This window comes from Mycteria americana, chromosome 10 (assembly GCF_035582795.1).
Source record: "Mycteria americana isolate JAX WOST 10 ecotype Jacksonville Zoo and Gardens chromosome 10, USCA_MyAme_1.0, whole genome shotgun sequence".
Taxonomy (NCBI): domain Eukaryota; kingdom Metazoa; phylum Chordata; class Aves; order Ciconiiformes; family Ciconiidae; genus Mycteria; species Mycteria americana.
Genome location: NC_134374.1, coordinates 15,779,202 through 15,792,264, shown reverse-complemented (window position 1 = coordinate 15,792,264; position 13,063 = coordinate 15,779,202). Strand labels below are relative to the sequence as shown.

At 43.4% G+C, this 13,063-nt stretch overlaps 1 protein-coding gene across 1 annotated transcript in view; it reads right to left on the bottom strand.

The window, feature by feature from the left end:
* Window positions 1-7,150, bottom strand: part of HTR2C (5-hydroxytryptamine receptor 2C) — a 181,895-nt gene extending 174,745 nt beyond the window's left edge. The window contains exon 1 of the mRNA XM_075513022.1: window positions 7,020-7,150. The gene's annotated coding sequence lies outside the window, so the exon portion shown is untranslated. The remainder of the gene's footprint in view (window positions 1-7,019) is intronic.
* Window positions 7,151-13,063: the final 5,913 nt, after the last annotated feature.

The window sequence follows — 13,063 nt, the reverse complement described above, 5'->3', positions numbered from 1 at the left end:
CCCCAGAGAAGGGCCAATTTATACAAGCAACTAAATCACCAGGACTTCCCCAGACATTCACATTAAGCTAAAACCTAATGTTAAACAAAACAAACAAACAAACAACAAACAACACAAAAACCCCAACCAGAAATCTGGTAAGCGGGTGAGGGGATAATTCATAAAGACAACTACTAATTTTTGCTATGATTCACTCAGTGAGTAACCCCCACAGCTGCTGCTCTACAAGCAGCAAGGAAAAGTTGATTGGAGTACAAAATAGCTGCATGATTGAAGAGGTTCCTAACGATGCTGTGGGATCTGCAAGCACAGAAGTCTGGTGCAAGGGAGGCCCATCACTGTAGATCCATCTGCCTGCTTACCCTCACGGCAGGTCGGGGTGACAGCTGATTTCTGCAGGCAGATTCTGCCAGAGCTGCTGCCTGTGGTGCCCGCAGGACTGGCACCTCGCAGCACCAAAACTTCTCACCTGAGGGTTGCTGCAAAGATGCCAACTCACTTTTGGGTATTTTGCTGCTCCCCTGCTGTGGTGTCACATTAATACTCATGTAAATCCCTCACCTAAGAAGGGACTGAATTTTTAAATTACATGCAGATATTAACTGACTATTCCTGTCAAGCCTATCCAATAAAAGGCTTTTCTAATCTTAGCACTATTCCAACACAACAAGCACTAAACTTCTTGAATTCACTTTGCTACATAGATTTAGCTTGCTTAGGGTATACGGTCTCAAAAAATAATGGTCACACAAACAAAAAGATGGTTTTGCATCAGAAAACCATTTACACAACACCCAAGTGCAGACCTCGACTCACCCAGCGTGGAACTATTCCAGAACTGTTCATAGGGTGTCTGACTGCTCCTGGAGCAGCAACAGAAACTTCAGTTCTCTAAAGAATTCTAACCCACATTAGATATCCAAAACTTCTCCCTCCCCCAGCCCTAATCATTAAATCCTAAGAGATATCCAAGAAAGAGATGCACACACACAAGAAAATAATGTACACAACTGAAAATAGTTCTGCGATGGATCGTATAGATCTGGTAGAGGATTTTGCTGAAGTCAACTTTGTTACTGCTAGTCATCTGAACACACGAAGCTGGGGGGGGGGGAAGTATGTAAAAAACCTTTAGATACCTGCTTATTGATCCATCGTCCTAGATGGTGGGTATGTTACTGCAAGTCCATTCTTCCTAAATTCCCTGTCACTAACAATTCCTTATGCCCAAATCATCCCAAACACAGATGATGTCCTTGTGAGCTTTTCAGTGTAGCCTGTGCCCCTCTCTCACACACTGGTAGCATTTCCAGCACAGTTGCAGCTGGTTTGGGCAAACCCAAACTCACAGCCAATACAAGTTACCTGCCCAAGCACCTGCCCACATGTTTTCACTTACAGAGGCATTTACACCAGAACACCATTTGTAACAGGCTGAAAACTGACCTACTGCAACCACCAGTAGGTGGTTGCTGGTACATGAGAAAATCCAGACACAAGCTGCATTTGCAGTTTTAGTTAGCAGTTTAAGCATCCCACAGAAGAAAAGACGTAGTCTGATGAAAGCAGGAAAGGAAAGTTTGGGGTTTTTTTTAAACTGAAAAAATAATCTTTTAGCATTCTTCCTGCAGAGAGAGCCTCCTATGCACCTGCATGGCTAGGGAGGTAGACAAGCAGGCAAATGAGGTCTTTTGTTTCTTGCCTCCTTCTCAGGGTCAAAATTCCTTAGTACCAATTTGTAAAATGAAGGTGGGAGTCTTGCAGCCCTCAGGATAATCGATTAGCTGACAAAAGTGAAATCAAACCTTCTAGACTCATTCATTAACAGAAGTAGAGCCCGTGTTAGAGAAGGGTTTGCTTCACCTAGCACTGTCGGCAGGCAGCCCCACATCACCCCTGCCTTCAGATCCAAGCCCTGCTTTGGCTTGGGTCAGAGGAAAAGCCAACCATGGCCTATTGCTGCTATTTTTAAGACTAGAAGTCCCTTATGCTGAACTGACACACATTCAAGAATGGCACAATTATCTACATTGACAAGACAGTAGGAAGAGGAGCTGCAGACACTTTCAAACATAAGGAATTGCACCCCTGGCAGTCTCTTCAGGAGAGCTCACTTCAAGCTTGTGCAAATGCCATTGGAAGATGACACACGACCCTTTCCCATCATAGCCTGTTACTAAGTATTTCAGCTTCAGAGCATCAGAACTGGTGAACCAAGCTTAAAAAAGATGTCCTCAGAAAGGAGAACAGAGTGCTGCTGCCACTGTCTGTCAGAGGCACAATGCGAGCAGGGATGGGGAAGTGTCCCAGCAAGAGTACAGCTCCAGGGCATGAAGCCACCGCATGCAGCCTCCTTGGTCAAAGGAGCACCAGCAAACAGAAGGCAACTGCTGGGCACAGACTCTGCCGTACCACCACAGAGGCTGGCACAGGCACAAAGTCCTCACCCCCTAAAGCTCACCCAGCAGTGGGCAGAAGGTATCTCCAGCCATCCTGAAGCATAATGGAAATGGAGGGAAACACTTTTCCAAACAATAGTTCCCATCTCCAAGTGGGAAAGTTGAGCTGAGCTCTGGGATCGCAGAAGCAGAAAGTTGTTCAGACATACATATACAGAAAAACCTGCAGTACAGAAGCCAGCCCTTACCATGATTTGAAATCAGGACATGGAAGAGGGGACCAGAGATCCTGCCCTGCCTTGGTCTGCAGGCTAGAGGAGGGTGGTGGGAGAAGGAGAACGAAAGGGAATGAGCAGCACAGTCAAAACTTGGTGCCTGAGATCCTATTAAATATATATAAGCACAGCCTGTCCCACAGGTATGGCCCCTGCACCACTTTGAGCGGCACACATTCTCACTGCGATGGTACACACGGAGAGCAACTCCTGGGAGACAACAGCAGCAACTCTCCCCATGGCAAAGATCACTGTGTCCCAGTGCTCACACCAGGGCAATGCTTGAATCCCATCCATCCTCTCTGGAGTGCTACAACTGTCACATCCAGTCTCACCAAGGATGGCTTTGTGGCAAGTTTTTAGAATCTAAAAATAACTCATACATTTTCCTTATGTCCTTTAAAGGACGTGGTAGGGTCGCTCCATCTTTTAAGCTGCCGTTCAAAGTGGATGGAAGGACTCCATCCCAATCTGGTGAGCTACTGGGGAGGCATCTCCAACAGCTGAGCAGGGATGAGAGAGGAAGGGAGCTAGTTACTTACCAGAACTCAAGGAGAGAAACAGCTACCTGTGGCAAGGGAAGAGCTTCAGAGAAGGCTAACTGCTGGGAGAGTCATGCAAGAGGTGACCGCAAGCCATCCCGAGCCAATACAAGAGAAAACAGAAACTAGCAGGACACCCTGCTCGCAGCTGCCCATCACCTACCCCATGCTAAGCGGGCACAGTGGGAATGCCAGGTGGTGGTTCCCCTTTCTGCTTCTCCTCAGCTCCCTGCGTGCTTGCAAGGAGGCAGCTATTTAGCTTGCAACAGCAGAGATAAGCAGGGAGACACAGAAACATCCTTTCTCTCATGTTCTGTCTCTGCTGTGACAGAACATTAGTGCTTTTACTGAACAAGTTACCAGTCATCAGTTGTGAAAGGGAAGAAGCAACTCTGAGTGGAAGGAAGAACAGAGAATAGAGACAGCTGGAAAAAAGATTTCCATAAAGCTAATTTTTAGCCAAAGCCCTTTTCCCCCCCTCCATGTACATATCGCTGTAGGAGATTTCAAACAGTAATTTCTCTAATTAATTAGTCCATGGGAGAAGAGGCAAACATACTCTCCAATACTTGGCCAGTTCTAGCTGATATACTCTCCAGAAGAAAAATATTTAGCATTTTACACTAATGGCTTGTATCCAGTAACTAATTAATCCTCTCAACATAGAGGTATATGATTTCTTTTTTTCCTTAATGTTAAAAAAAAAATTCACTACCTTATGCCAATCTGCAATTACAAAATGTTCACTCCTTTACCAGAGAACAGGAATGCTATTTTAGGGCCTGATGCTACAGGTTTGCACCAACTCCACACTGCCTATGAAAACAGTATTCGCTGAAAACCAGTGCATCACGGTTAACCACTGCCGGTCACCTAAAAGGCCAGATGTTCAACATGAAATTAGCTCCCGTAAATCCATTCAGGGAAACTAGTTTCATAGTCTAGTGTCTCTTTAAGGATGATGATGTTTATTTCCCCAGCAAGGTCTAAATTAAATTCAAGCACATTTGAATATACAACAGCATCTATCATGGTGACTTTGCAGCCAACTGTTGATACAGTTTATAGTCTTGCTGTCAGAAAATATTGTTGCATGCCTATCAGGAGGAGACTTCAACTCCATCCCTGAGGCAGAGTATTCTCTGATGGCTAATATAGCTGTGCCCCTGAAAGATTCTATGCGCAGTCTACTCAAAGCAGCCAGAAGAGGCTTGAGAGGCTCTTGCCCATGACTTGGGCATGCTAAAACTGATCTTTGCCTAGCAGTATAGCAGGACTGCATGGGGCAAGCAGAGGGGATAGATTTAGGTGCTTTTTCCAGAGCAATAAGTGGCTCGAGTGTCACAGAGTGGGTCATCCCCAGAACTGACCCATCATTAGACATCACACAACCCCCACTTTTGGCTGTCCACAAAAATCAAGCTGACCCACTCTGCTCCTTACATCCAGACCAGTGTTCAAGGAGGGTCTTCAGAAACATGTTAAAAAGACCCAAAAAAGACAGCAGCTCAGGACCGCACGTTGATGTGCTCCCAAACAGAGACTTCAAGAAGCCTGCAAGGGATTGCACGCAGCTCTTACACGTCCACAGTGGCAGTTAAATGATTTATTCTTCCAAAGGTTTGAGAGCAGGTTTTGGGGCTTTATATTTCTGATGCAGTAATTGTTTAAATATAAAAGCACAGGCCATATAGCACTTCCTAGGATGCAATTCACTTTCAGTGCAAAGCTGCAATGAACTTAGGTAAATTTTCATATATATGTAAAAGGGTAAATTTCAAAGATGCACAGACTCAGTTCATAGAAAATATCCTTCTTAGCCAGACCAAGCAATGACCATCAGGCAGTGACTCACATCCTGCACACTCAGGTTAGCATGAATAGTTTTCAGCCTTCCCGTATCCAAAGTGAATCAGCATAAAACTTGCCAAATTGCACCAAAATCTAATGCAAGTCACACTCAGAGTTACAATCACAGACAGAAAATATTAGATCTGTTCCCTCCTTGGTAAGAAATTGTTACCATCATAAGTTTGCTGTGCAAACAGCTAACATCTTCAGAAAATTTTCCTAAGGTCAAAAACTGAACAGATAAAAAACTTTTCAAGTGTTAATGAGTTTAATACCTCAAAATCTTCATTATAAAATCTCTTCTTTCCCCCCCCGCTAAATCTCATTAGAACAGGACACAAGACTGGCTGGTTTTAGAAAGATAAAGTATGCTCAGAACAGCTCAGAGAGCAGATCCCAACAGTCATAACCTACCACCACACTGTGCTGTTCAAGCCGCATGCTGACTTTTTACCACTGGTGGGGAAGCTGGCCAAGACCACACAATTTCCAATGAGCACTGCCCAAAACGAACAGGTTTAGCCAAACCCGAAAGCAACATCCACCAGTGCCTTATGGTGAGAGCAATGCATGGAATACCATCATGCAACAGAGAGAGATAGCATCTCTCCATAGAAGATGTGAGTGCAAAGGCATAATGAATTATATCACAGGACAACACCACAACTCTCTGTCTGAGCAACCCCAGCTTTGAGGGGAGAGAAGTGCAACAGGTATGCTGGGATTCAGGCAAGGAGTCAGAGAGAGGATTGGGATACCTTTGACACATGCTCTGAGCCTGGGCCTGGTGTGGACAGATGAGCAGAAATGCAGAAGGTGGAAGTAAAGGAGGATGAGGAGTAAACATTCGGCCAAAATAAATAAAAGTCAAGGCACTCATATTTGAGGAGCCCAACACACTGCCTTCCTTAAGGACTCATAAGAGATGAAGGACTTCAGCCTGAGAGGTGAAGACAGAGGCAGAAAAGAGCATCAAGGAGGAATGGCAGAGGCAGAAGAGATGAAGAGTAGGGCAATAGCTAGGAAGTCAGGCTGCAGGAAGCACAAATCCTGCCAGAAGATGAACAGAAGTCATGGCTTCTCTGAAGAAGCAGGAAGATTCAGAGACTGCCTCTTTGTACAGATTCAGGACAGAAAGGACCAACATATGTTCAAGGCTGGAGGCCTGCACCATTAGGGCACACAGCAGCAAGGCAGAGCTGCGGGAAGCAAGCAGGAGCGCTGCATTTGCTGCATTGACAGGAGATGCCCTGCGGTGTCAGCACTAGGAGAGGAGACACAGAACAGAAACAGCTAAACAAGCTGCAGATGTGAATAAAGCTCTGTAGGAATAAAAGTGGAGGATGAACCTTCAAAATGGATAGCCCTTCCAAAAAAAAAGCCACCACCACCACCCAAAAAAAAAAAAAAAAAAACAAAAAAACCCTCCAACCAAAAAAACCCCAAACCCAAACAAACAAAAATTAACAAAAACAACCCAAAAAAAGGCAAAAAGAAAAAGCTGAAAAACAGTCTATAAAACTATAGAGCCACTGACCAAACTCACTCTCAGGATCATTGTGTATAAAATCCTGAGACTGTTGAAGCTACATTATTTAAAGTTGTTTTGCAAATATATTACAAAAAGTATGTGCACAGTTACTGACTGAGGATGACTTATATTTTGAAATGATTGTTCAAGCACACAATTACTTCACTGACAGTTCTCCAAAAACTACAAACCTTCGAGTCTCAAACTGGGAAATCAAGACAACAAGCACTGATACCCTCAGAAGTACGGCCCCATGTATGTGGAGGAAAGTGACAGGTTAAGAAGTACAGTCAGAAAAGTATCTGAAATGATGGAAAGGATTCCGCTGGGACCTCCTGAAAGTGAGAAAGATTAGAACCACGGCTTCAAGCAGAGGAGGAAGGTACAGATCTCATATAAGAGGGATGAAAGGACAACATACCGTGATCTGTACCGCTGAGAGTCAATATTAGCTGGAGTGATCCAACGGTCTGACCAAGAGGTCCCTTCTTTCTTTGTTAATGAACTGGAAAGATTTTCTCTTGTGCACATAACGGTTGCTGCTTTTTGAGCAGAAGTAGAGAGCTCTATTCCAATTGATCTACCTTACTGCTTGTTCTAGTAAAGAAATGCAACATCTTTTGCCAGCAACTGAAGAGGTCACCATCTGAAGTCGACCTGCATCCTTTGACTGCTTTAATACAAACGAGACTACTGTATTTTGTATTTTTTGAGCATTTTACTGAAGGCAGCATCAAACAGGAAAGTAGAAGCAGGCACATATTTGGCTTTGCTTACATCTTTCTATCAGCAGACTCCAGTGCTGATCAAGATGACTTAATTCAAGGCAGCCCCTCAGCTGGCCCAGACTGATAAACTGCCCCCATGCGCTGGATCCCTAAATCACGGGAACATTTGACAAGGCTTCAAAGTCACTTCTTATGCTTTGCTAGAAACTCTGAATTAATTTTTCCCTCCTCTGCATAAGGAGAAGTACTAATTCTTATTACAGATCCAAAGAACCATCACAGGATGAATCACCTAATGAATTACTCAAGTATTTCATTCTCTGCAGATGGCCTCGCCTCCTACATGCTGCTCTATTGCTTTCTCTTTGTGGCTTATGCAGTACTATAAGCCAAAGCGTAAGTCCTAGTGTTCCAAAACAACACGATAGAAACATCAGTAACTGGACAAACATTGCATTTCAACCTGGAGATGGCTTCTACAGCAGGCTGTGCCCTATACTACCTCTTGGACACTGTTGAAACATTTACGATGTAAAATTAAGCCAACCATAACTACGTAAAGTTCAGCCAATCATAGACCATCCAGTTCAAACATGATACACTTGCAAGCAGGCATGCAAAGTCCAGCCGGAATCCAAAAAGGAAAACTAGATCTTCTATTTTGGTGGCAGCTATGAAAACAGTGGCCATACCCATTGCCTGCCCCAGGTTTAAACCAGCAGGTCTAACTAGAATTGTTCTACCCCATCCACCCTCAACTGTGCACATTCAGCAATGTCTTCTCATTCAACACAGAAATAAAAGCAGATTCCCTTGCACAGAAAGAATAACTGTCACCCAGCAGCATCAGCAGGCTCTTACCCTCTTCCACAAGCTAGCACGAGGGGCATATCATCCTTGACATGCTGGCTCATTTCTGTTGCTGGAATTAATTCAGAATGCCAATACAGACCTAATAAAAAGGCACAGTTTCTTCCACGACTACTTTCAGGACAGTATCTCAGAACAACACCCCCCCCAAGGTAGCAGAAATGAGGAATTTTAATTTCAGCATTACATTTTTCAGAGGAAAGAACAGCCAGAGAACGGCAGGAAAAATCAGGAAAAATTACATTAGCTAAAGAGTATTTTAGGTAGTAAACGCAGACAAGCCAAAAACAGGTCATTGGGAAAAATAAAAGCTAAGGTGCTACATAGCAGATATTCCAACACCATGTACAAAGCATCCCACAGCAGTGCTGAATTTGCCATAAGAACACAGCAAGTTAACATAACAGCTCTAAATACTAATTCTTAGCATCTTCTTCTTGTTTCTTATTCAACAGGCCAGAGAAGAAACTCCAAGGAGATCACAACCATGCTGATATGTGATGTTTTGGCATAACTATTGAAACGCATGAGAAGAGAGTCTTAGATTAGAGGAGTCAAATAACTATGGACTTCAAGAAATATTTACTCTGAGTCCCTATGGAGTTGTATTCCCCCAGAGATTCTACAGCTCAATTTTTCCTGCAACCACGTAGACTTATATAGATATTTATACTCCGACTACAATATATCATGTAAAATTAAAGTGACTGCTCTCAAGGAGCATTAACAAAAGCAATGAAATGAATGCAGAAGGGTATGTGGCTTATAAGGAGCTTCTGCTTAAACATGCAATACAACAAGACGACAGCAACCCCTGTTCTAAAAAGCTGCAGAACTGCATCCAGGATCCACTAATGTCATTGTGATAAACAGTAGTCTTAACAGCAGCAGGAACACTACAAACAGGATTCCTATTAGCAGGGTGGACACAGAAATGGCACTTGATAATCCAGTTTCTCTGACAGTACAGGGATGTCCTCTCCCACCTGAAGCTGTACCCCAGCACTGCCTCAACAGCTTGTCACCATGCCTCCCACCAGAGATTATATTCCTCTCCATCCATTTGAGCTGTTTATATGAACAGTCCTTAAACTGTTCCAGCAAAAATGAGCCTGCTCAGCTTCGATCATCTCCTTTTTATTAACTGAGCTCACTCAGTGCTTCTTCACTCATTTCAACACAAACTGTTCAGACAGAAGATCAGTGTAGGCAGCCACTCGCTACCTGTCAAAGCTGTCAATGCAGAGGTTGCATCCCTGATATAGCATTGGCATGTCTCATAACACGTATCTTTACGATTAACAAAATTTCAGACATTTTTTAATAAAAGCAAGATTTATGGCAAGGAAAACGGATTAATCTTCAGGAGATAGTATTTGTCCTATCTTTATCTCCATTATGCCAAGCCAGTTACATATCTCCAGACCTCTGTAAACATTTGGAGGCCTCAGTTGTCCTCTGTAAACCACGGGAAGCACCACTGTTAGATCTGTCTGTGGTCTTTGTCCAGATGTTCTGCTGTTAACTGACCCTCCCTTCCTGTCATGAAAGCACTTGTTAACAACAGTACACTTGTTTTGCTTTTTCTATAGGGCTGCATTCAGACAGGTTGGACAGTTTTCTAGTTTTGCTTCAGCTTTTCTTCTGACAGATACTTTAATACAAGTTACCTCAAAACTGACAGCCTTTCCCGAAGGTACAGCGCACACAGCCATGCCTTTACCCTTCTAAGTGGATTTCTCTCCACCCAGAGTTTTACAGATACAGCCCTCCACTGTAGCACAGCTCTTACTACAGTGTGTCCTTTCGTAAGCCCACACCTCAGTGACAAACCAAAAAGAGAGACAGGATATGTGCGGGTGCCATCCCTGCAAGTGATGATCTATGAGAAACTTTTTATGCATCTTTCCACTCTTACCCACCCTTCCTACCTCCACAGTGCTCCCCTTGATAGATCCTCAGGAAATTTTTTGCCCTATGTGGCTTAATCCTGATTGGGCTTTGCCCTGCAGCCCAGTAACTCACACAGTCTCCAGAACTATACTGCACAGACACTTAATCTCTCCCTGTCACATGAAAACCAGCCATAATTGGTATAGCCATCAATTATAAGTAGGCAAAGTGCTAATGTTTGCCTATAAGTGTATTTTACATTCAGAAATATAAAACAGGCATTATTATTTCATAGAAGTGTAATTATTTTCTCCTGCTTCAACAGGTGTCAGTACCAGTGTTCTGGAAAAAGGCCACCAGCACATATATTGTAAAAGGCAGAAAGAATAACATTACAGATGCAGCAAGAGCACAGTACGGGCTGTGTGAAGTTATCAGCATTTCAGCAAGCAGTGAAAAGTTGAAAGATACAGAGCCAAATTAACAACTGCAAGGGCATCGGCTGGGTATAATAACCATCAGAAATACACCTGAATAAAATGATACAACACAACTGATAGGAGATGATGAAGTGAAGAGACACTTCAGTAAACAATGACAGACCTTAAAAAGCCACAAAGGCTCAACCAAAGGTAGGGAAACAGATCTCTTAGGGGAGAGGTATTAGCCCTCAAACAGTTAAATTCAGAAGACAGGTTGTTCACTGAGAATTTCTGTTTCATAGGCTTATTCTAATTTGGAAGGAAGCACAACTGATGATGCTGCTGCTACACTCCTGGCTGCAATGTCCCACCCCAAAGCCCATTGAGCCTCATACTGCTATAACAAGCTCTAAGTCCACAGACTGCTTGAAGCAGGGGATGCAGACAAAGAAACTGAGTTTCTGCACAAAGCAGAATTCAGGACAGTGCAATTCCTACACAAATCCCTTCAACCCAGGTAATCCTGCAGGTACAACCCTAGATAGGACAGCTACTTGCACCAGGTTACACATCAAGATGCAAGACCTCAAACACCAGAAAGCCAGACATAAAAGCAGTTGCAGAGATTACAAACAGAAAGATGTCAGTCGTCTTTTCTCCATTCCTAATCCAAACTTTGTACCACAAAAATCCCAGATGAGTCAGTAGCCCAAAAATGAGTTATTCCACATGTTAAAACTATGCAGGCATAAGCAGAGAGCTAATATCATGACCAATTTAGATCCTGAGCAGGTGATTGCTACACTCTGTGCTACAGTAACCTGTGCTTTGCCTCCTCTTTCAGTCAACTCACATCTCAAAACATCTTTACAACCGCCTTGGACAGGGGGAAAACCTCATCCCTTACCTGGTGCTGTGCTGCGCTGCAAGTGGGAGCAGCATCGGACACCACGGAGCTCGCTGAGAACACAAACCAGCCCACTCGTTTTCTTCTGCTTGCAAACTCTCTTCATCTCTGGCCTCACTCACAGATAAAACGAAGCCTCCATGTACAGACAAATCCTAAATATTGACAGCTTGTAAAAGGCTTAGTACTGAGGATTGTTATGAAGTATTATTTCATGGCATAATTTGCTTTCCAGAGCAACCTGCATTTCACTAACAGAGTAGAAGCTATTGGATATTCAGAGAAAGCTTCCGAACCACAGCTAGGGAGGCAAGCATGGCACAGGGCGCTGGGAACAAGCACTGTTTGCAAGTGCCCCGCATCTGCCAAACACCTAAGAAAAATTATATACATCTGCATATGAAAGTATAAAGCCAACAGCATTCCCAAAATACACAGCGTTATGCACCATGTGCATGAGGTTCATTTCACTGCTTTAGGAGTAAGCTAAAACCAACCAAGCCTCCCATGGAAAAAAGGTTATTTTTGATTTTGATCAGCTTCTCAATTCAGTTTGCTGCTTGTGTGAGCACACAGGATGGAGTAGAGCATGGACAGGAGTGAAAACATGAGGATATTGAGACTGTTTATTTCAGCATCAGTGCTGACCTATAGCCTGTAGCTGACTTTACAGACACTGCTTGTTTTTCTTTCACAACATTCACAGCACTGTTTCAGGATTTTCCCATATTTAGCCTTTTATTACCAAATGCTAACACCTGATTTCCAGAAGCAGACCCTTTGTAAAATGGATTTTACTAAGCTGATTATTTAATATGTCAACTTTGTTCTTTTAATGATACTAAATATTTTCTGCCTTCACATTTAATGGAAAGCATACACCATTCACATCTGCATTGCTGACTGATGTTCCCAGTCCCAGCAGCTCATCGCATCCTCAGGCGCAGCTGAATAGCCTTCACTGTCCAGACGGAGTGGACATTTTGCAGCAACAGATCTGATTCTTTTGGAACCGTGTGCTTCAGAAATTTTGCACCAATTTGACAAATAAATTATAAGGTACCTCACCAGTTTCAGCAAAGTACTTCTGATTTGCATTTGTGTAGCTAAAAATAGGATTCAGCAGAAAAGTCCAAGACAGGCCCAGCTTGATTCAGTTCCCTGTTTATTCCCAGTGCTAAGTGAGTCAGCTAATGAAAAGTTTATGGGACAGCCAGCATCACTGGCCTTTTCTTGAAAGTCCGCTTGGAGACAGATGCGGTACCACAAGCATTTGAATCCTTATCTTCCCTGCTCACATCAGTTCTAGACAGAAAAAATTCCAGACACCAGAGGATCGACTGGGCTAACACCAATGCAGTGGCCCGGGAAGGTTTCCTTGGGCAGCGATGGTGCCAGGTTTCCATTCTGCTGCTCAGCCTAGTTTCATTCTCAGCTCATTCCCACCCTGCACAGGCTGTGCATCTCATTTTTGACATTTCTAGACATTTTACTTAAATCTCATGCTGTTCACATCTGCAGACTTCTCTTGGAGGACACCCCAAAACTCAGCTGTCCAATATAACACTGATTCAGAGGTTAACTGTGGTCATTAGATCATTGCAATAAGAACTGAAAAGATACCAACTGCTAATGAATTAGTGAC